Source organism: Felis catus, chromosome A3, assembly GCF_018350175.1.
Source record: "Felis catus isolate Fca126 chromosome A3, F.catus_Fca126_mat1.0, whole genome shotgun sequence".
Classification (NCBI taxonomy): Eukaryota; Metazoa; Chordata; class Mammalia; order Carnivora; family Felidae; genus Felis; species Felis catus.
In genome coordinates, this window is record NC_058370.1 from 24,737,232 (window position 1) to 24,764,644 (window position 27,413).

The 27,413-nt window shown below is 42.3% G+C and overlaps 1 protein-coding gene and 1 long non-coding RNA gene across 5 annotated transcripts in view; both read right to left on the bottom strand.

Moving 5' to 3' along the window:
- The window catches only part of ITCH (itchy E3 ubiquitin protein ligase), a 145,960-nt gene extending 144,047 nt beyond the window's left edge, over nucleotides 1-1,913 (bottom strand). For 2 of the 3 annotated variants that reach the window (XM_003983597.6, XM_011280854.4), the window contains exon 1: nucleotides 1,775-1,913. The gene's annotated coding sequence lies outside the window, so the exon portion shown is untranslated. The remainder of the gene's footprint in view (nucleotides 1-1,774) is intronic. The other variant, XM_006929828.5, reaches the window with a different exon arrangement.
- Nucleotides 1,914-5,708: 3,795 nt separating this feature from the next.
- Nucleotides 5,709-27,413, bottom strand: part of LOC109498561 — a 54,477-nt gene continuing 32,772 nt past the window's right edge. The window contains exons 2-4 of one of the 2 annotated variants that reach the window (XR_006595226.1): nucleotides 15,324-15,412; nucleotides 14,569-14,604; nucleotides 5,709-6,729 (exon numbers count right to left, since the gene is read on the bottom strand). This is a non-coding gene — a long non-coding RNA (uncharacterized LOC109498561). Of the gene's footprint in view, nucleotides 6,730-14,097; nucleotides 14,278-14,568; nucleotides 14,605-15,323; nucleotides 15,413-27,413 lie in introns of those variants that run through there. The other variant, XR_002740813.2, reaches the window with a different exon arrangement.

Consider the following 27,413-nt stretch of genomic DNA (forward strand, 5'->3'; position numbering starts at 1 on the left):
CCACCCTTATCACACTCTTATTCATCATCTAAGACCCAATAGGACCAGGAGCAGTTCCCGTGACCTCCTGTGACCTCCTCGGCCAACCCCAGACAGAACTGGTCACCTCCTCTTCGGTCTCAAAGCTTTTTGAGAATTTCTTGGTAGGTCCACAACACCGTTTGCCTCAGTGGTTCCCAAGATCAATGGAATTTCCTGAGGCATGTTTAAAAAAAAAAAAAAAAAATTCTTCAGGGCCAAAGCAGACCTACTAAATCAATCTCAGGAAAGGAGATCCTGGAATTTCTATTCTAATGGGCAAATTTGGGAACTACTGGTTTGTTTGTCTCTTCCAATAGATGAAAAGAATTTTTTAAAAACAATTTAGAAATGATTCCCTCTAGAATACTGTGAAAAAGTATTTTGCGCTTGTTTTTTATTTCATATCCTTTCTGACTTGATTCACATACTGAACATGAAGGAATTATTTTTGGACTCACACCCAAAAAACTTACATTCTCTGTTTAAAAAAAGCAGTCGAATTTCCACCTTCATTTCTAATCTTAAGAATGAAGTAACTGTACCTCGAGTACATCTATGAATACACAGTGCAGGCTCTCAGCAATCTGCCGTGAGAACTTTATTTCAACTGAGAAATCCTTAGCCGATTTTGAAGGTAGAAATACACTGCCTTTACACTTGCTTAAAATCGAATTATATTAGTAATAGATGTGGGAGACCCTAACTAAGTGCAATGATAAGTGGCTGGCACCAGTGCCTCATGAATTTTCAAAGAAAAAAAATCCCACTCTTCTTCCTCAACACTCACTCCCAAAAAAGGTATACTGAAGCTGTAGAACCATGGCAGAAAACGTAACAAGATTAAGATACGCATACAACCAACAAACTAGTTGAGTTGTTACTGGGACGTGAATTTCGGGTGGTTTGCACGTTCACCTTGTTACACCTCTTTAGGCCCAAAGTCTACCTTCAGCGCACAAACCCTGTGTTTCTCTTTAAGTCGTGGCCCTGGACTGCGTCTGAAAACTTGAGTTCCCCGCTTAGTTCCCCCTAAGTCACGTCCTCCTCACGTTTCGACCTTTAGAATACGTTCACAGCTACTTTTTTCTTTTCTCTGCTAAAGAAAAGGACACTCAAGGGGGAGGGCACTGACAGCTCCCACGTCTGCAAAACTCGACGCCGGGAGGTGCCGGACGGGGCAGCGGGCGCCGAAAAGGGCGCCCGGGCCGGGACCACCACGATGGGGGACAATGGAGGGAGGAGGGGAGTGGAAGAAAGAGGAGGCAGCCGCTATGCTGGGCCCGCCTCGCGACTAGGGGCTCCAAAAAGTCTCGGTAAGGCCAGCCGAGCGTCAGGTGGGCCCGGCCGCCGCCCCTCACAGGGCCACGTCGGCCGGAGCGGCCGCTGCCGCCGGGCCCGAGCGTAGGCCGGGCCGCGGGAGAGTGGCCCCCGGCGGGACTGAGGGGCGCGGGGCCGGACCCTGCTGGCGCCCGCCACGGCCCAGCCCTCTCACGACTTGACGCCAGCAAGGCGAGGGGCTCCCCCACGCCGCCGGCCAGACAGTGGCTCCTCCGCGCCTCCGGCCAACCCACCCCTCGGCCACTAGCCCGAGCTCCCCGCGCCCCCCACGGGCACCGGCTCCGTGAGGGCAGTGGTGGCTCTAAGGACCCCACCCGCGCGCCCGCACTCCTTCACCCCTGGTTCTCCTCGGACACTCTCATGCGGGCTACCCCCTCTACCCAGAACTGCCCCCAGTCCGCCCGCGGGTGTTTACCGGGACTCGGGGCGGCGACGACTCCTCAGTCCCTCGACTAAGATGGCAGCCGGTCCCGAGCCCCGACCACAGCGACTAGAGCGAGTTGGCGGCCAACGCGCAGGCGCTCCGGCTCGGCAGTGATGTGGACCACAGGCCCCAGAAGGCCTTGCGCACCGGCCAGAAGGGTTGGCAGGAGCTGCAGAGTGCAGCTACATCGGAGTTTGCTCGCCTTTAGATGGGAGGGACTCTGGGATTGCTCCCAACCGCTCTAGGCGTTTTTTTGGGTTTTGTTTTTTTTTTTTTAAAGCACCCTCCTTCCCCCAACCGCTAAAGATTGTAGCTGTGATTTCCAAACGCCAGTGTATATCAGAATCACCTGAAGTGCTTGTTGAAACTTTGGGGTCCCACCCCCAAAGTTTCTCTTTCAGCGGATCTAGGATGGGATCTAATTACTTGCATTTCTAACTCTGGTGTGCTACTGGTGGGGAATCACACTTTGAAAAACATTGCATTATAGTTTAGTTCTTAAGAAAGTACAGTGGGGAGTTACATTGACTGAGTTTAAATCCTCCTTTTAACAGGGTGAGCTTAAGGATGATGAAAACATGTTACGGGTAAGTGATGCCAACGTGGCAGGTGTTCTAAGAGCTGACCAATAAGCATCTTTAAACCTTCTAACAAATCTTTGAAGAAAGTACATTATTCTCACTTTACAGATGCATAAACCAAGTCACAAGCTGGGTACCAACCCAGGCAGTCTAGCTTCAGAGTCCATCCGCTTAACTTCTTCATGAGTTTGTGAGAATTAAAAGGCTGTGCAAGTAGATTCAGAGACCCAGCTAAGTGCTTAGTAATTAGTGACCTTCGCTATTATTGTTTAGCCTATTTCCTTCTAATGAAGATATTTTACCATCTGGAAAGTCACTTTTGTTTCTCAAAGTGTGTTCAAATCTTTATGTCAGTGTCTCCTGCAATGGACTTAGGAGAGCTTGTTAATGGTACAGATTCCGGGACCCTACCCCATTTAGAATCTCCAGGGCAGTGGTTCTCAAACTTTAGTGCCCATCAGAATCACTTGAAGGATTTGTTAAACCATAGATTGCAGGGCCCCACCCCCAGAATTTCTGGTTCAGTAGGTCTGGGGTCAGGCCTGAGAATTTGCATTTTTTAATTTTAGTTTGTTTATGTATTTTGAGAAAGAGAGAAAGTGAACAGGGAAGAGGCAGAGAAAAAGTGAGAGAATCCCAAGCAGGCTCCCCACTGTCAGTGCAGAGCCAGATGTGAGCTCGAACTCACAAACTGTGAGATCATGACCTGAACTGAAACCAAGAGTCAGGCATTTAACCCACTGAGCCACCCAGGCATCTGAGAATTTGCATTTTTAACCACAGACCACACTTGAAGAATCACTGCTGTAGGACAGTGTTTTTCAACCTTTTTTAAATTATCATTTCTCTAAGGAATATTTTTAGACATTTTCCCCTAATTATCCCCATGAAATTTCAGTATCACAAATATACTGTATATCTATTAATGTATCATATGTATACATGTGCTTTTACATAAGCAAGCAAAAAAATCTTCCTACCCACAACCAATTTTTGTCATATTAAGAATGTATGCTCTGGGGAATGTGAATTTTTAAACTAGTGCCCCAGGTGATTCTTAACACTAGACAAGTTTGAGAAAGCTAGTGTCCCTTTAAGGTCTGAGATTTTTCTATGACCATTATGCAGAGAAGGAAATGAGTCTCAAGGAAATTAGATGACTGGTCCAAGATCACTCCATAGAGAACCAGGGATCCAATCAACGTCCTCTGGCTCCAGATTCTGTCTTCATCTACCATTTTTAAAAGTATATAATGTTAGGCAAAACTAATCTGTGGTGTTTGAAGTCAGGATTATCCTTTGAGGAGAGGTAGCACCAGAAAGGAGACACAAGGGGGCTTCTCCAAGTTGGTAATAATGTTCTGTCTCTTGATCTAGGTGCTGGTTACACAAGTGTGCTCACTTTGTGAAAATTCACTGAGCTGTACACTTTTGGTTTGTGTATTTTTCTGTGTTTATATTGTATATCAATAAAAGTTTACTTAAAGCAAATGTGCTTTAAATATGTATTCTTTTTTTCCCCAAAACTGCCTCTTTCTACTATACACCAAAGATTCTCCAACTTCAGGGTACATCAGAATCACCTGGAGGGCTTATTAAAACTCAGATTGCCAGGTATCAGACCCAGAATTTCTGAGTCAGAAAGTTCTATTATCTAACCCAAGAATTTGTATTTCTAACAAGTTTCCTGGTGATATTGATGCCCAGGGATCACACTTTGAGAACCAGTGGACTATGGTATCCTATCTTGCTAATGCCAACAGGGTGGATTAGCTCTGATCTAGAAGCCAGTACCTAGCAGTAGTTAGTAATTTAGGCTTTTTCAAAGGCATAGGGAACAAGAATCTAGTCCTGACTATCAACAATTTATGTTAGAGGTCTTAGGCAAGTCCTTTAACCTCAGTGTCCAAATCTCTAAATGGAAATAATAGATCCTACCTCCTAAGATGTTGTGAAGATTCTGGGAAATCTACAGTAGGTAGTTGGTGATTCTCCAAGGAGGAGCTGATTTGGTGAGGGCAGAAAATCCCAGTCTGGCCATTTCCTCATCTTGCATGCCATGTGGCTCTGGTTCCCAGGTTCCCTGATCCAGAAATCAGTCTAGACCTGGTCAGAATGCAGACCCTGTGGTTGATAAAGCCTTGAACCACCTACACCCTCCTTCTGCCTTGGACACCCAGGTCAGCCTGGGACAAAACTCAACCATGCTGGGGTAGGGGTAGGAAGCCTGGAGGAGGTCACTACCAGCAAGGGAAGGAGTTTCCAGGCCTCTGGGGAAAGAAGGAGGGGAGGAAGCAGGATGCAGAGCTGGAAGGAGTGGGAAGAGAAACCCCAGCAGCCCACATGCAGCCTGTCATTTACTGGCTTTCCCTACAGAACACTGAGTCATGTTGCTGTCCCCCTCTTCCCTGAAGCCACTCTGCATTCAACTGCCAAAGGCAGGAGAAGACTTGAAAAGTGGCAGAGCTGTGCGTTGAAGAGAAGACACTAGATGAAGCCTCTGTGAGCCTGAGATCTGGATCCACTTAAGACTTCATGGCTCCCTCATTTGCCCTCTTTAAAAATGTTTCCTCATAGCCCCTGGCTGCCTCAGTCAGTAGATCATGTGCCTCTTGATCTGGGGGTTGTAAGATCGAGTCCCATGTTGGGTGTAGCAATTACTTAAAAATAAAATCTTTAGGGGTTGGCTCAGTCAGTCTTCTGAGTGTGTGACTCTTGATCTTGGGGTCATGAGTTTGAGCCCCATGTTGGAGGTAGAGATTTTTTAAATAAATATTAAAATTAATTAATTAATTAGTTAATTAATTAATAAGGGTGCCTAGGTGGCTCAATCAGTAAGCATCTGACTTCAGCTCAGGTCATGATCTCAGGGTTCGTGATTTCAAGCCCCACATCTGTTGAGCTTGAGCCCTGCTTCAGGTAAGCCCTGCTTCTCTCTCTCTCATTCTCTCTCTCTCTTTCTGCCCCTCACTCACTTGTGTCCTCTCTCTCTCTCTCTCTCTCTCTCTCAAAATTAAATAAATAAAATCTTTAAAAAAAAAGGCTGTTTCCTCATCTGCAAAATGAGGTACACTAGTTCTGTCCCTAGTCACCTTAGTCACTTCCTCCCAAGTAGGGTTGCCAGATTTAGAAAATAAAAAGTTAGGATGCTCAATTAAATTTGAATTTCAGATAAACAGCGAGTAACTTTTTAGCATTAATATGTGACAAATATTGGTTGTAACATAGTTATGCTAAAATTATTTTCATTGTCTAAAATTCAAATTTGGGGTGCCTGGGTGGATGCTCAGTTGGTTGAGTTTGATATTGGCTCAGGTCATGAGCTCACAGTTTGTGGGATTGAGACCTGTATCAGGCTCTGCGCTGACAGCATGGGCCTGCTTGGGATCCTCTGTCTCTGCCCTTCCCCCGCTTGCATTCACCTGTGCGCACACATGCCCACAGTAGCTCTCTCTCAAAATAAGTGAACTTTAAAATAAAATAAAATTCAGATTTTACTGGACATCTCCATTTTATCTGGAAACGCCTGTTCCCAGGGCCTTATACACTTTCTCCATTAGGGGTAGTAAACTTAAATTCCTCTAAGGGCCAGTAAGGTAAGATGAAAAATAACAGCCAATGTTTACTTTCTACATTGTAATTACCAAATGGAGTCCCAAGTGTTTTACATGCACTATCTCACTGAATACTCCCAGCAACCTAGGTTGGGTGCTCAGTTTCCAAATCTATAAAATGGAAGTAGTAACATACCCTATCTTGTGGGTCATTATGAGGATTAAATGAGTAATGAGTATGTAAAACACTTGAAACAGTGCCAAGCAGGCACATAGCAAGCACTCAATAAGCAATAGCTATAATTTTTTCCATTATGGAGACTGGGAAACTGAGTCTCAAGGACACAAAGTAACCAGCACATGGTCACACATCTAGCAAGTAGCAGAGCCAGGATTTGAAGTCAAGCCTACAACACTGGCAACCAGTTTAAAGTGTTTAAAACTTTGTGTGTTCCATCAACAAGAAAATGGATAAACTGCGTTTAGACATTCATGGCAATGGAATACTACCAGGAAATTAAAGAATTACACAAAATAGATGTCTCAGACATCATGCAAAAAGAAAGAAGCCTTATATAAGAGTGTACAATTTATAATTCTATTTGTACAATATTCTAGAATAGGTAAAACCTAATCAATGGTGAAAAAATCACAATAGTGGTTGCCTCTGGCAGGAGGGAATTTTTGGAGGTGTTGATAATGTTCTCTCAGTACCTTGTTAGGGGTGTGGATTCCACGGTTGTATGCATTTGTCACAATTTAGTAGATGGTATACTTGAGATCTATGCATATCACTGTATGTAAAATTAACCTAAAAACAAAGGCAAATATTGAGCTCTAACAATAGGCATGTTGAAATGTGTAGAGGTAGAATGAACTTTGCAGCTTCTTTGAATCGCATCAAAGAGTAAGATAGATGGATGGAGGGCTAGATGAATAAATAAATACAAGACAAAGCAAATATAGCAAGCTGTTAACAACCATAGAATCTAGGTGGTGGATAGATGGATGTTCACTGCACAATTCGTTCAACTGTTCTATATGTTTGAAAATTTTCATAATAGGAGCATCTGGGTGGCTCAGTCGGTTAAAAACGCCTGACTCTTGATCTCAGCTCGGGTCATGATCTCACAGTTTGTGAATTCAAGCCCAGCGTCAGGCTCTGTGTTGGCAGAGTGGAGCCTGCTTGGGGTTCTGTCTCTCCCTCTTTCTACACCTCCCCACCCCTCGCTCTCTCTTCAAAATAAATAAACTTAAAAACAAAAAGGGAAATTTTCATAATAAAATGGTGGGTGGGGGGAAATTCTGTACAAACAAAATGCAGTCCACCTTCAGGGCTAGATTTGTAACCCATGATTCATTCCCAGGCATCTCCATCTCCCACTCTTTCCTCTTTTTTTTTTTTTTTCTTTCTTACATAGGCTCCATGTCCAATTTGGAGCTTGAACTCACGACCCTGAGATCAAGAGTCACATGCTCTACTGACTGAGCCAGCCAGGCAGCCCTGTTTGTTTCTTTTGAACTACAAACTGGCATGATTTTATTTCCAAAATTCCTCTCTCATCACTTCTATACCAATATTCCTCTTAATTGTGTTCCAGTCCCCTCCCTACTATTTACTTGCTGTATTTCTTGGGATCTCTGGGCCTCTGCTGACATCTGAAAACTGGGGTCACATGTCTATTTTATCAAAAGGCAGCAGACTGGACCATTTAATCTCTCTTCCCAACCATAAGTTCTTCAAGGACAAAGCCATGGTCTTATCCATCCCTGTATTTCCTCTGGCATATAATAACATCTTAAGGATGCTCAGGAACTGCTTGGAAGAAAATTAATTTGTAAATTGTGAAAGGAGACAGAGACATACTGAGTGCCCACTGTGTGTCCTGAACTAGATATGCCAATATTCATCCCCAATGAGGTAGAAGGCATTGTGATTACTAATTTTATAGAGGTGGAAACAGAGGTCAGAATGCATAGAGAATGCAAGAAACAGACCTGATATTTCAACCTAGGACTGTGTCTTTCATCTACTTGACAACTGTCTCATCTTGAATCAATGTAAAAAAGAGACTCTGTGCTTCTCCTTCAGATTTTCCATACTGAATATAGAAGTGAAGAAAAAGTTATAAAAATAAATGCCCATAAGGAGCTCCGAGCAACTCCTCCTGCAATTTTGGGAGAACTGACATTCAGATGAGTGATTGCAGGACTAAAGAACAACATTGGGTAATAAACAGCATGCCAGAGCTTCTACTCCTATTTATTATCCCCAGTTCTCTCTTTTCTTGTTCTCCTCCTAGTAAAGCCCTACTGACCTATGTCTACAGATTGCAGATCAGAATTATTTCTTGCCTATAGTACTCACTAGAAATGTCGATCTTAAACCAGAAGTTATATCTTTTTCAAAAAATTAAAGTCATGCATACAATTCCTCAGGCAAAGATAGAGTCAGGCAACAAGCATCCAGGTCACCTTATGCAAGCTGGAAAGTATCAGACCAGAAACAATCCTGAGAATGTTAGAACTCAGCCTTCGTTGATGCAAACTTCTGGCAAAGGTTGCAATTAGATATATGGGGAGTGTGACTGTTTTCAGTCCTTGAGAACCTTCTAAAGTTGGAGGAAAGGAAGGGAGGTCCCACAGGTCCAGTCACCTGTGTTTCGTGGTAATATACGGTAACATATGCTGAAACAATATATAGCTAATACATTGAGCTAATATATTTCACAATAGTGCTTAGGATGTGGCTGAAGTAGAAATTTAGCAAAGTAAAGCTATGAGATGCTATGCTTTCTTTTTTTTTAAGTTTATTTATTTATTTTGAAAGAGAGAGTGAGTGTGAAGGAGGGGCAGAGAGAGAGAATCCCAAGCAGGCTCTGCACCAATTTGGGGCTCGAACTCACAAACCGTAAGATCATGACCTGAGCCAAAATCAAGAGTCAGATGCTTAACTGACTGAGCCACCCAGGTGCCCTGAGTTGCTATGTTTTCATTATTAGACTTGCTTATAAAAAAAGAGTTTGATATCTCAGTTGTGATAGCAAGGGTGTGAGAAAACAGCCATGTTCACTGCTGGTTAGCATGATGCCAGTTGTGTTTTAGGAAGACAATTTGGCCATATCTATAGAAATTAAAAATACATATGTCAGGATATCCATATGTAAAAAGATGAACTTATACCCCTATTTTACACCATACACAAAAAATAACTCAAATGGATCAGAAACCTAAAAAGAAGAGTCAAACAATAAGACTCTTAGAAGACACTGGAGAAAAATCTTCCAGATCTTGGGTTAGGAAAACATTTCTTAGATATGACACAACAACATTTATCTATGCAAAATTTTTGATATACTAGACCATCAAAATTCAAAATTTTTGTTTCAAAAGGCACAATTAATGAATTGTTCAATTTTATTTTTTTACTGTTATTATTTTTAATGTTTATTTATTTTTGAGACAGAGAGAGACAGAGCATGAATGGGGAAGGGTCAGAGAGAGAGGGAGATACAGAATCTGAAGCAGGCTCCAGGCTCTGGGCTGTCAGCACAAAACCCGACACAAGGCTCGAACCCACGAACTGCGAGATCATGACCTGAGACGAAGTCGGACGCTTAACCAACTGAGCCACCCAGGCGCTCCTCAATTTTATTTTTTTAAGATTAATTGATTGGGGCACCTGGGTGGCTCAGTCGGTTAAGCATCCGACTTCAGCTCAGGTCATGATCTCACGGTCCGTGGGTTCGACCCCCGCATTGGGCTCTGTGCTGTCAGCTCAGAGCCTGGAGCTTGCTTCAGATTCTACGTCTCCTTCTCTCTGCCCCTCCCCCACTCACGCTCTTTCTCTATCAAAAATGAATAAACGTTAAAAAATTTTTCAAAAAAAAAAAATTGATTGATTGACTGATACATGTAATCTCTACACCCAACATGGAGCTTGAGCTCATGACCCCAAGATCAAGAGTTGTATTCTCTTCCAACTGCACCAACCAAGCATCTTGTTCAATGTTAAATGGGTGATTTTATGTTTTGCGAATTTTGCCTCAATAAATTTTTTTAAAGATACCATTAAAAAACATTAAAAATTTTTTTAATTAAAAAAAGGCTGGGGGGGTGGGGTGTGTGCACCTGGGTGGCTCAGTTGGTTAAGTGCCTAACTTTGGCTCAGTTCATGATCTGTAGTTCGTGGGTTTGAGCCCTGCATTGGGCTCTTTGCTGACAGCTCAGAGCCTGGAGCCTGCTTTGGATTCTGTATCTCCTTCTCTCTCTGCCCTTTACCTGCTCACACTATGCGTGTATCTCTCTCAAAGATGAATAAACATTAAAAAAAATTATTTTTCAAAGATACCGTTAAGAAAATGAAAGATAGGGGTTCCTGGCTGGCTCAGTCGGTAGAGTGTGTGACTCAAGATCTCAGGATCATGAATTCAAGCCCCACATCAGGTGTGGAGCCTACTCAAAAAAATAAAAATAACGGTGCCTGGATGGCTCAGTCAGTAGACTGTGTGACTCTTGATCTCGGGGTTGGGGGTTCAAGCCCACATTGGATGTAGAGATTATTTTAAAAAATTAAATCTTAAAAAAAATTAATAAAACAGAAGTGCCTGGATGGCTTCGGCAGTTAAGTGTCTGACTTTGGCTCAGGTCATAATCTCATGGTCCTTGAGTTTGAGCCCTGCATCAGGCTCTCTGCTGTCAGTACAGATCCCACTTCAGATCCTCTCTTCTCCTCTCTCTCTGTACCTCCCCTAATCATGCTCTCTCTCTCAAAAAAAAAAATTATAAAAATAGGTCAACACTCTCTTTAAAAAAAAGAAAAAAGAAAAGAAAAAATGAAAGATAAGCTACAGACTGGGAGAAAATATTTCTCAGAATACATAAATAATAAAGGATTTGTATCCAGAATATACAAAGAACTCTCAAAACTCAATAATAAGAAGATAAACAACCCCATTAAAAAATGAGCATTTTAGGGAGTGCCTGGGTAGCTCAGTCGCTTGAGAGTCAGACTTTGGCTCAGGTCACGATCTCTCCGTTTGTGAGTTTGAGCCTTGCATCGGGCTTCCTGCTGTCAGTGCAGAGTCCACTTTGGATCCTCTCTCTCTCTCTCTCTCTCTCTTTCTCAAAAATAAATAAAACATTTTTTAAAATGAGCATTTTTACCAGTTCACCAAAGAAGCTACAGGATTGACTAATAAGCACATGAAAAGATTCTCAACATCATTAGTCATTAGTGAAATGCAAATTAAAACCACAATGACATGCCATTTTACACCCACTAGAATGGTTATAATAATAATAATAATAATAATAATAATAATGAAAAAACAAACCATGACAAACAGTGGCAAGAATGTGGAGAAACAGGAAGTCTCATGCATTGCTGGTAGGGATGTAAAATGGTACAGACACTTTGGAAAACAGTTTCTTAGTTTCTTAAAAAGTTAAATATAAATTTATCACATGACCCAACAATTCCACTTCTAGGTATCTACCCAAGAAAAATGAAAATATATGAACACCAGTGACTTGCATGTAAATGTTCACAGGAGCATTATTCATAATAGCTAAAAAGTGAAAATAAAAAGAAAGAATTCAAATGTCCATTAATCGGTGAATGAATAAAAAAATGTTATAGCCATACAATGGAACACTATTCAGTCATAAAAAGGAATAAGTTATTGATACATGCCATGCTATGTCATGAATGAACCTCAAAACATTAAGCTAAATGAAAAACCCTGCACACAGGAGATCACATCTTATACGCCTCCATGGTAAGTACATGAAATGTCCAGAAAAAAGCAAATCTATAGAAACAGAGAGCAGATAAGTGATTGCCTGGGTTGGGGTATTAGAATGGAAATTAATTGTAAATGCCCATGAGGGATCTTACTGGAGTGATGAAAATATTCTAAAAAGAAATTATGATGATGGTTGCACAGCTCAATAAATTTGCTACAAATCACTGAACTGTACCTTTAAAATGGGTGAATTTTACGGTATGTTAATTATACCTCTTTAAAGTTGTTTTAAAAACCACATATGCAAAAACAAAAACAAAAACAAAACACACACACACACAAAACCCCACATATGCCAGTTGCTCCAGCAGATACATCTCTAGGAATTACAGATAAATATGCAATGAGCAAAATAGCAGCTGAATCTTGTTATTTATCTCAACATTGTTTGTACTAGGAAAAAACTGGAAAAAAGGTCCATCATTAGGGAATGAGATAAATCATGGTAATGGAAAACTCTGCAACCTTAAAAAAAACAAAAGCAAGGGAGATCTATATACACTGATAGGAAATAGACTCCAACTTATTTTATTTAGGAAATAAAGTCTAAACGTTTGGTAAAAAAAAAAAAGTAAAAATAAAAATAAGTAGACTATCCATTTGCTTGTATTTGCATAGAGTATCTCTGGAAGACACAAAGGAAATTAATAAAGAGGACATCTCTTAAAGGAATTGGGTGGCTAGGGGATAAGGGTGGGAGGAAAACATTTGCCTTCTATACCTTTTCATACTTTTGAATAGTGTATCAAATGCTTATATTAGCTATTTGAAAAATAGAACTTTTGAAAATAACTAAAACTTTTTTAAAAAAGTGAGTTGATTTGGGGGCATCTGGGTGGCTCAATTGGTTAAGCATCCAACTTTGGTTCAGGTCATGATTTCACGGTCCATGTGTTCGAGCCCCTCATTGGGCTCTGGGCTGACAGCTCCAAGCCAGGAGCCTGCTTCGGATTCTGTGTCTCGCTCTCTCTCTCTACCCCTTGCTCACTCGCGCTCTGTCTGTCTCTCTCTCTCAAAAATAAACATTTAAAAAAATTCTTTGAGTTGATTTAAAGAAAATATGAATAAGTCACGTTGCAGAGTGTATGCAAAGGACAAACCACTAAGGCAGCATGATGACAAGTGCAGCTGGGAGCCAACCCAAGTCCATCCATCAGGGTGGCCAGCCTAAGCCTGCCTACCTGGTGGCTCCACACCCAGCTCTGCCTGCCCCAGTGTTGGAGAGGGACAGGGGCTGGGCCCCTGAACCTTGTGCCTTTCAAACATTGCCCAACATAATGGATGTGGAAAGGAGCTATCAGGAACCTGTGGCTGCTGCCTGAGAGGGTAAGAATGAGCTCATGTCCCAAACACAGAGCTTCCGGACACCAAGCTTCATCACAATCCTGCTGCCACCAGAGAGGCCACCTGGGTCTTTTGGACACCCTGGCAATCCCAGAGAGTAGAAAGAGGAAGGACTTTTCTTCCACTCTTCCATAGCCAAGATGCAGAACTTAGGATGTGGAATCAATCCTGGTCCTGCTGCTCATTTGCTGTGTGACCTCGGGGAAGTCACCTAACTTCTCTGAACCTCAGTTTCCACAGTTGTAAACATGGAGATGATCCTTTTAGAAAAACGGATAGATGAAATAAAGCAACACACAAAGGAAAGTAAGAGAACAACCCAAATGTTATCAATAAGAAAATGAATAAAATAAATTAGTCATACAATGAATAGTCATACAATGAAATACATATAACAATAAAAAGTACAAACTACCAAACATGGGAAAAAATAGATGAATTTGCACAAGCATAATGATAAATGAAAGAAGCTAAATAGGGGCACCTGGGTGGCTCAGTCGGTTAAGTGTCTGACTCTTGATTTTGGCTCAGGTCATGATCTCACAGTTCATGAGACTGAGCCCCCACCTAGGGCTCTGTGCTTATAGTGTGGAGCCTGCTTGGTATTCTCTCTGTCCCCCTCTCTCTGCCCCTCTTCTGCTTGTGTGCACTCTCTCTCTCTCAAAATAAATAAATAAACATGAAAGAAAGAAAGAAAGAAAGAAAGAAAGAAGAAAGAAAGAAAGAAAGAAAGAAAGAAAGAAAGAAAGAAAGAAAGGGAAAGAAAGAAAGAGGCAAGGGGCACCTGTGTGGCTCAGTCAGTTAAGCATCCGACTTTGGCTCAGGTCATGATCTCACCGTTCCTGGGTTCAAGCCCTGCATTGGGCTGTACTGACAGCTCAGAACCTGGAGCCTGCTTTAGATTCTGTGTCTCCCTCTCTCTCTGCCCCTCCCTTCCTCACGCTCTTTCTCTCTCAAAAATAAAACATTTAAAAAAATTAAGAGAAAGAAAGAAGCTAAACAAAAAAAGAACATACACCCATAAAAAGTACACTTGTATACATTTTCTTTTAATATTTAAGAACAGGCAAAACAAACATAAGGTAATAGAGGCAAGAATACTGGTTTCTCTGGAGCATCAGGAATTAGCTGGCAGGGGTCATGAGGGGGTCATGCCTCCTTCTGGGGCATAGGTAATATTCTGTATATTGATCTGGTTCCACAAAAACCTACACACACATACAAATTTGAATTGTACACTTGGTATTTATGCACTTCACTACATGTATATTATAATTCAAAAGAAATTTTTGAGAATAAAAAAGAGGGAATGATGAACACAGCGTTCAAGAGGATGGTTACGTGGTCCAGGAAAGGGCCGGGTGTGGAAGAGGGCAAACGGTTGTGAGGTTCTGCATTTTATTTGGGGATGGTGGATTCACAAGCACCTATACAATTACTTTAAAACATTGATTAAATAACTCAAAAGTACTTTAAAAATAAAGAAATAATACACATACCTGATAGAGTTGCCATGGAGCGTGTCAATCAGAAATCTTAGTTGCAAAAAAAGAAAAAAGAAAAGAAAAGAAATCTTAGTTGCAAATAAAAGAAACCAACTGTCTCCAGTTTGTTTAGGAAAGAAATTCAATAAAGGATGTGGGGTAGCTCATAGAATGTCCATGAGAGCCAGAGCACCAGTCTTGGGGACGGTATACGATTAGGAACAACTCCTGAAATCACCCCGAGATTTCAGGCCAGGAGACATGCCAGGATCACTATTGTGGGGATGGATACTACAGCTTGCTTTGCCAGCCCTGAGCTCTGGATGCTCCCAATAGCTACCACCCTTACTTCTTTGTGCCTCATTTGTGAAATAGAATCAATATTTTATATATGTGTGTGTGCGTGTATGGATTTAGTTTATCTATATTTAATATGTGTATGTTAGGACATGTACATGAAATCACGTGCACAGAATGCTAAGCCAGATGCCAGGCACCCTTTAAGTGCCTACTCAGTTAGGGTTAGCAATGGTAAGGTCATGTGGCAGCTGACAGGACTTGTTTTGGAACACAGGAAAGACACCCCAAAAGCTTCCAAGGAATTCTTGCAGGAGATGTGACAGCAAATGCCAGCCTGCTTTGGCTGATGGGGGTCAGAAAACATGCAATTCTTTTCAAAAGTTATTTTAATAAAAATGTGTTATACTATGATGCCCGTGATTTCATTTAACTTTCATAATTCGCAAAGGACAAGGACTGTGAGAGCTAACCATTCTCAGGATTGTCTCCAGCGCTGCAACTTCCTGCCTGTGTGGTCACAGACAAGTGACTTTATCTCTCTGAGCCTTTGTGTTCTCATCTGTAAAATGGATAAAATAATTAGATGTCATGAGGCCCAAATGAGAAAGGACGTATGCCAAGTTTGGCACGGAGTGGGTGCTTGTTAAAGGTAACAGAAGTAGGTGCTCTTATTTTCATTATTGCTATCATTTCTCTTATAGTCCATGCCAGAAGAAGGCCTAGTCATGGGACAAGGTGTGGCATGAATAGCAAAATCTGGAGCTATTGACTCAGCCTTCCAGGGTAGAACAGGTTCTGGAACAGAGTCAGCTAAAGGGGAAGAGAAAAAGTCCATGCCAGGGAACATAATGCAGGATTCAGAGATGATGGGGCAGGTGGCTGGGGTAAGCCAGCAGTTGGCATGTGGTAGCCTGGCAGAGGCCAGCCCTGCAGGAGAGGAGACAAAAGCACTTAGGACCCCTAGCCTCAGAGGCTGAACTCGCTGATTCAACAGAGTAGAGGTTTGACCCAGGCTCCAAGGTTAGGCAGAACTGGCCTCAAATTTCAGCTCCACTGTCAACATCATTGTGTGACCTTAAGAATGCTCCTTGAGGTGCCTGGGTGGCTCAGTCAGTTTAGCATCTGACTTCAGCTCAGGTCATGATCTCATAGTTTGTGTGTTTGAGCCCCACATCGGGCTCTGCACTGATGGTATGGAGCCTGCTTCAGATCCTCTGTCCCCATTTCTCTCTGCCCATCCCCCATTCACACATATATGTGTCTGGATGTGTGTGTGCTCTCTCTCTCTCTCTCTCTCTCAAAAATAAACATTAAAAAACAATAATAAAGAATGCTCCTCACCACCTCTAAATTCCATTTCATCCCCTACAGAAAGACTAGTTATTTTACTTCTCACCTCTACTCCTGACAGCCTTCTGGGATGATTGGTTCAACATCACAGCCTTCCTTGGCCTCCTCACCTCCAATGACCTTGGTCTTCCAGGGTCATACCTGAACACTAAGTCTGAACCCTTGATTTGCCTCTACCACCTCCTCTCCTTTCTTCTGTAGAGGCCAATGGCAGACCACCCAAAACATACCACAATGACGTACTGATTATTTTGAATTGAAGCTACTTGGGAAGAGACCAGTGCAAGGACACTCAGACCCTCCTCTGTCCTGTTGAAATCTGGAAACAAATCTCCCATATGAAGAAAAAAAAAAAACTCTCCCGGGGTGCCTGGGTGGCTCAGTCAGTTAAGTGCTGATTTTGGCTCAGATCATGATCTTGTGATCCGTGAGTTCCAGCCCCGCATCTGGCTCTGTCCTGACAGCTTGGATCCTGGATCCTACTTTGGATCCTCTCTCTCTCTCTCTCTCTCTCTCTCTCTCTCTCTCTCTCTCTCTCTCCCTCTCCCACTTGCGCTCACTCTCTCTCTCTCTCTCTCTGTCACAAAAATAAACATTAAAAAAGAAAGAAAGAAAGAAAGAAACTCTCCCTGTACTAGGGAGTAGAAGTTCCAGAGATAGGAACTTTAAAGCCCAGAGAGCTATAGAAATAAGCCTTTATACTTTTTTACTAATCTACTACCTCAGCACAAATTCCATTTAGAATTCCTTACTAATTAAAGCTCCCAAACATCTGTTTTCTTTATCCTGTCAATTCCTTACAAACTTACAGTTTGCAAAGGAGCAATTTGTCTAGATTGTATAAAAACTGCATGTGGTGGTCATTTGTTCAGGTCTCAATTTCATCATCGGGCTTCCATGTGCACATAATAAAACTTTGGGGCTTTTTCCTACTAATCTGTCTAATGTAAATTTAAGTCTTAGTCCAGGTGGAAGATCCTGAAGGGTAGAGGAAGAATTTTTCCTTCCCTACACATCATTGACCTCACTGAGACCACAAATTCAGTGGCCCTGATACACTGTTCACACATCCCCTCTGCTTCCATGTGCCTTCCATGGATTCCCTGCTCTGTCACTGTGGTCAACTCCTTGCCCCATCCTCCTCTGGGTAATTCCCAACCCAGAATGAGCCCCATCATCTGTCTGCCTTCTCTGGCAGCCATGTTGAATACAGCTGGAGAAAACCATACATCTTGGCTTTGTTTTACTTTTGATTCAAGTACATAAATTGCAGTGGGGTCTCAGCCTTACAGGATAACACCTTTGGCTCACCCTATCAGACAACTGTTTCATACATTCTCCTCTCCTTCAAACCTCTTTCAAGAACTCTCTCCACTTTCAGCTGGCAATGTTGTCTTAAGTTCCTTGAAGAAATGGAAGACAAGAGAACTTCTTTACTTTCCCATCTGTGCCAAATGAAGAGATATCTCTCGCCCTATGTAAAACCATCTCCTCCATTGATGCTCTGGGTCTCAGGGTCTCAGTCCCTTTCATCCTCTCAATTCTACTCTCTTTTCTGCTTCGCTAGTTTCTCCCTCTCTATTGGTTTATTCTGTCCGCAAACAAACATGTTTTGGATCCTATCATATCAAAAAATAAGTAAGCAACTCTCCTTTGATTCTGCATCCCCTTTATCTGTATTTCTATCCTCTGTTCCCTTTCATAGCCAGACTTCTTCAAAAAACAAACTCAATTCGGTGTCTCTGCTTTCTCCCTCCACATCTACTCTTTACCGTACTCCAGTCTAGCTTTTGTCCCCTTTTTTCCACTGAAATTGCTTTTTTTTTTAAATCTTTTATTTTTGAGAGAGAGAGAGAGAGAGCGAGCAGGGGAGGAACAGAGAGAGAGGGAGACATAGAATCTGAAGCAGGCTCCAGGCTCTGAGCTGTAAGCACAGAGCCCGACATGGGGCCTGAACTCACAAACTGCGAGTTCATGACCTGAGCTGAAGTTGGACGCTTAACCAACTGAGCCACCCAGGTGCCCCTGAAACTGCTTTTTAAAAAAAAATTTTTTTTAAGTTTATTTATTTTGAGAGGGCCAGAGAGAGTGCACGCAGGGGAGGGGCAGAGAGAGACAGAGTCCCAAGCAGGCTCTGCACTGACAGATGCCTGAGGTGCAAACTCACGAAACCATGAGATCATGATCTGAGCTGAAATCAAGACTCAGACACTTAACCCACTGAGCCACCCAGGCACCTCTGAAATTGCTTTTTTTTTTTTTAATTTTCATTTATTTCTGAGAGAGAGACAGTGCGAGCAGGAGAGGGGCAGAGAGAGAGGGAGATACAGAACCCTAAGTAGGCTCCAGGCTCCGAGCTGCCAGCACAGCACAGAGCCTGATGCAGGGCTCCAACTCATGAGCCATGAGATCATGACCTGAGCCCAAGTTGGACGCTCAACTGACTGAGCCACCCAGGCGCCCCTGAAATTGCTTTTCTTAAGGCCACCAACAACTGCTATGTTTCTAAATCCAGTGGGCATTCGTGATTAGAGGTAAACAGCCTGGGTGAGAAATCAAGTCTCCTCACTTGTTGTGCGACCTTGGAGAAGTTGTCTAATCTCTCTGTAACTCAATTCCTCACGTGGAGAATGGACATGGTAACCATACTGACCCCACAGGCTTACTACAAAGATTAAATGGGTAGCTGTGCGTAAGGTACCAAACACAGTGCCTGGCTGTCTAGGAAAAATTCACTGATTTCCTGTACTCTCACACTGCAACTACCACACTCACAACACTTCTGACACTAGATGTGGGGGTTTTCCATACCAAGCAATTCTGACACTAGCTGCCTGGAGTTAGCATGGTTCCCACAGGTTAAGGGCTCCCTCAGTCTAATAAGACACCGACTTCAGACACCGATCACAAGGAGTGGGTACCCAGGTTATTATAACTTCTGTCACACTTGGCTACAAATTGGAGGGTCCCATGACTCCCTTCTCAAGTTTGGTAATTTGCTAGAGTGGCTTACAGAACCCAGGAGAACAATTTACTTACTATCGCTGATATATTACCAAGGATATTTCAAAAGATACAAATGAACAACCAGAGGAAGATACACACAGTGGACTTCTAGAAACATCTGCCCTGTGGACTTGGGGTGCACCACTGTCCTGGCACATGGATGTGCTTACCAACTCAGAAGCACCCCACACCCCAAACTTTTGGGACTTTTATGGAGGTTTCATCACATAGTATAGTTAATGATTCTTCCTTTTTTTTTTTTAAAGATTTTATTTTTAAGTAATCTCTACACCCAACATGGGGTTTGAACTTACAACCCCAATATCAAGAGGCACATGCTCCATCAACTGAGCCAGCCAGATGTCCCTTCTTAGTTAATGATTCTTGGTCATTAACTCAATCTCCAACTCCTCTCCCTTCCCCGAGGTTGGAGGGTGGGGCTGCAAGTTCTAAGCCTCTAATCGTGGCTTGGTCCCATTCGGAAGCTATTCAGGAGCCCACCAAGAGTCGACTCATTAGAATAAAAGATGCTATCACCCAGGAAATTCCAAGGGATCTAGGAGCTCTGTATTGGGAACCAGGGTCAAAGACAAAACATTAGAGCAAAAGATGCTCCTAGTGCTTTTACCACTTGGAAAATTACAAGGGTTTTAGAAACTCTGTGCCAGGAACCGGGGCAGAAACTTTTATATATATATTCTATTATTTCACACTGGAATATAAATAACTATCCAATAAACATATATTCGTTGTCATGTGTGAGCTCTAAGCAGCCGTCAGTACAATTGTGGACCCTCCATTGGTAATGAAAAACTGTCTTCTCTGAGTCCCTGTGACACCTCAAATTCCAGCTTTTCTTCCTGCCAACTGTTTCACCTGACATCTAAATACTGTTGTCCTCAGGGACCGGTTCTCTTCTCCATCAAAATGATATAATTCATTCCCAGGGCTTAAAATGAATAAGAAATAATAGAGTGACTTCTGAACACAGAGAGTCTATACACTTAAGGAGATATATTCTGAAGACCAAAGCTTCATTTGGTGTTTTTACTATTACTATTAATATTGGCATGGTAATTTTGGAACTACTGAATGTATGTGTAGTATAGGATAAAGCAAATAAATAAATATGTTATTATTTTTTTAAACATTTTTTTTTATTTTTCATGTTCATTTATTTTAGGGAGTGAGAGACAGAGCACAAGTGAGGGAAGGGCAGGGAGAGAGAGAGGGAGACAGAGAATCCGAAGCAGGCTCCAGGCTCCGAGCCGTCAGCACAGAGCCTGACGTGGGGCTCGAACCCACGAACCGCGAGATCATGACCTGAGCTGAAGTCGGAGGCTCAACCGACTGAGCCACCCAGGCGCCCCGTAAATATGTTATTATTAAGAATCAGGAGCACCTGGATGGTTCAATCAGTTAAGCGCCAGACTCTTGATATCAGCTCCAGTTCCAGTTGTGATCACCCATCATGAGATCAAGCCCTGCGTCAGGCTCTGTCCTGAACACAGAGTATACTTAAGATTCTCATTCTCTCTCTCTCTCTCTCTCTCTCTCTCTCTCTCTCTCTGTCTCTTTTTCTCTCTCTCCCTCTGCCCCACCCCAAGTGATTCTCTCTCTCTCTCTCAAATGAAAAAAAAAGCATAAAAAATAATAATAAATAAGGTCAGCCTGTCAATTTCTACAAAAAGCCCACTGGAATTTTTAATTGGGATTGCACTGAATCTCTAGGTCAATTTGGGGAGAATTAAGTCTTATGACCCATAACACATACTTTCTCCATTATTTAAGTCTTTATTTAAATCTTTAAGTCCCTCAGTAGTGTTCTATAGTTTTTGGAGTACAGAGATACTTCATATCCTTTACCAAACTTACTCCTAAGTATTTCATAGTTTTGGATGCTACTATAAATAATATTTTTATTCCAATTTCTAGTTACTCATTGCTGGTATAGAGAAATACAATTTATTTTTGTATATTGACCTTTTTATTAGTTCTAGTAGTTTTTTAAAAAGCAGATTCCCCTGTTTTTTTTTTCTTCTCTGCATTGGCAATTATGTCATCATATTTGGAAACTTTTCAGCCATTATTGCTTCAAGTAATTTTTCTGTCTCACCTTCAGAGACCCCAGTTACATGTGTATTAGATTGCTTGATGTTACCTCACAGCTCACTGATGCTCTGTTCATTATTTAAAAAAAAAATTTTTATGTTCATTTATTCTTTGAGAGAGGGAGAGAGAGAGCACAAGCCAGGGAGGGGCAGAGAGAGACGGAGACAGAGAATCTGAAGAGGGTTCTGTGCTGACAGCAGAGAGCCTGGTGTGGGGCTCTAACTCAGGAACCACGTGATCATGACCTGAGCCGAAGTTGGACACTCAACCCAATGAGGCACCCAGGTGCCCCTGAGTCAGTTTCCATTCTTTTTTCTTCTCATTATTTCCTGCTTGGCACGACTAGTACATTCTCCTATTGAATGCCAGGTATCGGGAATACTACCCGTTGGCCGCCAGATATTTTTGTAACTCTATATGTATTCTTGAACTCTGTTCTGAGATGCAGTTATTGGGGATCACTGTCCTTCATGACCTGATGTCCAGCGTCTTGAAAACAATTGTTTCATTCAGGGGAGTGAGGCAGAGGAGCTTTTAAAAATCCCAATGTCCAAGCCCCACCCTAGATAACGAAATCTAAATCTCTGGAGGTGGGTCCAGGTGTCAACCTTAACTGCTCAGGCTGCTTCCAATGCACATCCAAATTTAAGGTCAATATTCTATACTGGGATTTTATTACTTTGATTTAAAAATAGTTTATTTTGAACTAGTCTTTGACATAGGAAACATGGTACCGGGCACATTTTCAACTCATAGCTGAGCCCCTGATTAAAGAAATCAAATCTCTTTAAAATCCCCTGATTAAGGGGCACCTGGGTGGCTCAGTCATCCGGGCGTCTGACTTCAGCTCAGGTCATGATCTCACAGTCCGTGAGTTTGAGCCCCATGTCGGGCTCTGTGCTGACAGCTCAGAGCCTGGAGCCTGCTTTGGATTCTGTGTCTCCCCTTCTCTCTGCCCCTCTCCAGCTCTCACTCTGTCTCTCTCTCTCTCAAAAATAAATAAACATTTAAGAAAAAATTTTAAATACAACATAAAATCCTCTGATTAAAAAACAAGGTTGGTCTCAAGCCCAGAGCAAGACCAAAGCCTGCACGTGATAATTCAGTGGCCCTGACTGTGGGAAGAATGGGGTAGAGTGGGGAGCTGGGCAGCACCTGACAGACTTTGGGGCATTTATAGTTTATTATTTCCACTTAAAGCATTCAGATCTCACTGTCTTGCTTCATTTTTCTTCTGCCAACAGCCCCGAGGCAAAATTCTGTTTGGCAGATGAGGAAATGGGCCTCGAGGTTGAGTGGCTTGACAAAAGGCAAATCAGTAGCAGAGTTAAAATTTAAACTTGGTTCTCAGAGTTCCATTAAGGAGCAAAGCAATCCTTAGCCCTGTGGCTGCCAGTGGTAAGGGAACATCCCGGAAAGCGGTGAGATAAAGCGAATTCTGTTGATAGGGCCTGCTAGCAGATGAGAAAGAAATTACTTGATAAACTCCAGAGGTGGAGCCTGAGATTGTAAGAGGGATGCTCCAAGGAGCAATGGCTCCTCACTCTGCCTCCTGAGGAGACTGAGGTTCCCACAGGACTTCTGTCTCTGTCTCGAGAGAGGATATGTGAGGAGAGGTAGAATTGAATTGCCCAGAAAATCAAGAAGATACTGGGTGTTGCTACTTCATCCTCCCTCCTGGCTCTCTTCCTCCCACAGTACTTCATCTCTGCTCTCGATTAATAAAGGCTGTAAAATAATACAGTAATATTGGCTCCTATCTATGAGTGTTTGCTAGGAGCCAGACCCTTCCCAGGCAATCTTTTAAATCCTCACTGTGATTCTGTGAAGCAGGTACTATTTTTTTTTTAATGCTTATTTATTTATTTTTGAGAGAGAGAGAGAGAGAGAGAGAGAGAGAGAGATCAGGGGAGGGGCAGAGAGAGAAAGAGAGAGAAAATCTCAAGCAGGCTCTGCACTAACAGTGCAGGGCTCTTCACAAACGGTGAGATCATGACCTGAGCCGAAATCAAGAGTCCGATGGATGCTGAACCGCTCGACTGACTGAGCCACCCAGGCATCCCTGAAGCAGGTAGTATTGTCATCTTCATTTCAAAAATGAGGAAAGGGAGGTTAAGGAGGACTGTACTCATTATCTACTTGTGGCATAACAAATTACTCTAAAGCTTAACAGCTTAAAATTACAATAATCATTTATTATCTCACACATTTTCTGTGGGTCAGGAATTTAAGAGCATTCTTAATTCTAGCCTGGGGCAATCCAGGAGATTCTAGGCAAGCCGTGATCCAGGGCTGCAGTCATCTTAAAGCTCAACTAGGGCTGGAGGATCCATTTCCAAGGTGGCTCAGGAACAGGGTTAGCAAAGCGGCTGGCAGTTGCCATGGGATATCAGTTATTTGCCTGTGGATCTCTCAATTGGGATGCTTGAGTGTGCTGACAACATGGCAGCTGACTTCTAGAGCAACCCATCCAGCAAAGTGGAAGCTGAAATGTATTTTCTGACTTAGCCTCAGAAGTCACACTGTCATTTCTGTAATGCCCTAGTGGTAACACAGGTCAGCCCTAGTCATTGTAGGAGGGGACTGACTACACATTGGATATCAGGAGGTGAAAACAACTGAGGGCCATCATGGAGGCTAGCTACCACAGTGGCAAAGTAATTCACCCAAGATCATGCACATGGGAAGTGTTAGAGGTGGGCTTTGAACCCAGGCAGTTACTATGTCATGGTAAAGATTGGCTTGAAGGAGTAGGGGTAGGCAGGTGCCCACGGATCTCCCCTGTCCTGGAGATATTCTTACTTCAAGTCACGTGGATCTCATTCCAATGATCAGGTGGGTCAGACACTTTATCTGATGTGTCAGACAGATACTGTCAAAACAACATGACCTGGGCATGTTTATAAAAGATTATACAAATCATCACTTGACATTGGACTCAGTGAGTCAGAGGGAACAATAGTTGTTCACTAGGAATGTTGAGGGGATCCCCTGTCCGTTTTCCCTGTATCTCTCAGACCTTTGCCCAAGTGAAGTGCACCCCTTAGGTGCAAGGTCACTTTTTTGGACCCAGGCCAGGCTAGGCCAGGCTGCTCAGCCCTGCTTCACCCGCAGCTGGCTGGCACCATTGTTCCCCATAAAGCTGGGCCCTTTTCCAGCTGCTGCTGCCACCCTCGGGGCAGGGGGGAGGCTCAAAGAACTCAGTTGTGTGGCTTCCCTCCCTCCCCCAGGGCAGGCCCGGGTCACCCAACAGGCTGACTCAGCCCATGCAGGGGAATAAAGACGAGATATGAGATACGTTTTAAGGAAAGAATTTGACATTTACTATTTCCCCCTTAAAAACTTCAAAGTAATCATCACAGGGAAAATCCTGTTATACTTAGTTTAGTGGGATATTAAAAATTTGGGGTGAGGGCATTATAATCTTTCAGCGCTTTAAGGACCCATATTTTAATGATTCTACAATGCACATCTGTTTGCCTTTTAATATCTTTGAAATTGGGATACATGTAATAGTTGAGGTGCAAGTAAAAATTACGTAGTGTTACATAAAATAATGGTGCGTATTACAATGATGGATCTTAAATTGGACGAATACAGTCATCAGGCCCTGTTCTTGGAACCTGAGCCCTGCTGCGTCCCCTCTTCCACTCCTCCACCTCCAGGCCCACTCCTTCCCACCACCCACAGGCCTGTCCTTACCCTGCTGTCCTTGTCTTAACCCTGTGTCTTCAGTACAACCCTTTAAACTTTTTCAAGCTTTTCCTCTGCATAAGACCCTGAAGGAATTGTGAGGGGCTAGCTGTCCCCCACTTCTGACCAAGACAGAGAAGTTTTAGCACAGTGAAAGGGCACAGAAGAATGAAAAGAAATTTAATTTCATTAGTAAAAACTAACAGTTGTCTTACACTGTGTTACAGGCACTATTCTAGGTGATTCACGTGTATTTGCTCATTTAATCCTCACAACCATTTATCAGGTAGCTACTAGCGTATCCCCATTTTAAAGATGGGGAAACTGAGGCACAGAGAGGCACTATAACTTGCCCAAGATCACATAGCTAGTAAGTGACAGAGCCCAGGGGTAAAACAGCAAAATTTTTCCTTTGCCCTAGAGGTAACACAGTCATACATGTGGTACATATACCGCCAGAATTTGTTTTCTATAGATTTGTGGCATAAACATATAGAAAAATATCATTTTGGGGCACCTGCGTGGCTCAGTCGGTTGAGCAATGGACTCTTGATTTCGGCTCAGGTCATGATCTCACGGGTTCCTGAGATGGAGCCCTGTATTGGGCTCTGCACTGACAGCATGGAACCTGCTTCGGATTCTCTCTTTCCCTCTCTCTCTGCCCCTTCCCAGCTTGCAAGAGTGCTCTTTCTCTCTCTCTCTCTCTCTCTCTCTCTCTCTCTCTCTCTCTCAAAATAAAAAAATAAACTTAAAAAAATAATTTTGCTGTCCAACAGGGTCATGTTTTTCTGCAACTAGTTTTTCCTACTTCATCCTAGGACTTAGAAATTTCTTTCCTTGGGGCACCTGGGTGGTTCAGTCAGTTAAGCGTCCGACTTCAGCTCAGGTCATGATCTCATGGTTTGTGAGCTTGAGCCCCATGTTGAGCTCTGTGCTGACAGCTCAGAGCCTGGAGCCTGCTTCAAGTCCTGTCTCTCTCTCTCTCTCTCTCTCTCTCTCTCTCTCTCTGCCCCTCTCCCAGTCACACTCTGACTTTCTCTCAAAAATAAATAAACATTAAAAAAAAAAAGGAGAAATTTCTTTCCTATACAAGTACACAGAGATATCCTAGTTCTCTTTAACCACTGCCCTGTATTCCACAGTGTGTGTGCTGTGAAAATACGCTCAAGTGCCTCCAAGGGACCAGGCCCCATCCTCCCTCTGTGCTTCCTGTGCATATCTTATTTCAACCTGACAGCCTCTGGTCACTAGCATTCTTTCCATTTTTAAAATTAATTAATTAATTAATCTATTTATTTAAATTTTTTTTTCTTGAAATCATGATTTTATTGAGTTGAAGTCATTTCAGCCAAGGAGAACTGGTTCAATCTGAAACTACCCACAGCATAATCAAGTCTAAGGTTGAAGATATGTAAGAGACAAAGTCAGCAAAGCAATTTTTTCTCTGCAGATGCAAATTCATTGGCTTGATCACTCTTATCCCAGAGGAAAGAAACGGCAACTCATGTTAAGCTCAGCTGAGGAGCACATATCAAAATAAATAAAATCTTTATAATCCTCTTAAAATTCTCAGTTGATTTTTAAGAGTGTGAATGTCAAAATGTTTATTGCTTTTTAAATTTGTCGACACTTTTAGCAGTGAATCTGATTTACAAACTTAGAGCACAAACTTCCATTATAAAGAATACAGTGGAAACCTGGTACATGTATCCTTTTGACCAGAACTTTCTTTTCTCATACATTTCAGATGCCCCATTTAAGCTGTTTATGAATGTAGGCCCCAAATGTTATGCTCTTTGCTTACAGGTGGTTAAGATACACCCCATTAGATAAACTAGTTTACTTATTACAAATAAGAAGCAGGTTGAACATAGCGGTAAAAAAGACTGAATTTCTTCACAGAATACCTGTTAGGTATAGTCTTATCTTGGGTTTGGAAGTACAAAAGAGGTGATATCCCATGATATCTTACTACCAACCAAAACCTCACTGTGGGTTGATTATTAGAGGTAAATAGAAAGCAACTTGATGTATCAATTCTCTATAAAGCCCAGAGGATTGTTATTCATTGTTTTGTTCTTTTACTATTAGTTTTAGAAACATTTTTGGCATATTCATTTCTGCATATTAATAAAACATACCCCTTTTTATATTATATATGGGGAAAGTTTTAAACTTAATTTTTTTTCAGGGTTTTTTTTTATTATTTTTTTATTTTTTATATGAAATTTATTGACAAATTGGTTTCCATACAACACCTAGTGCTCATCCCAAAAGGTGCCCTCCTCAGTACCCATCACCCACCCTCTCCTCCCTCCCACCCCCCATCAACCCTCAGTTTGTTCTCAGTTTTTAAGAGTCTCTTATGCTTTGGCTCTCTCCCACTCTAACCTGTTTTT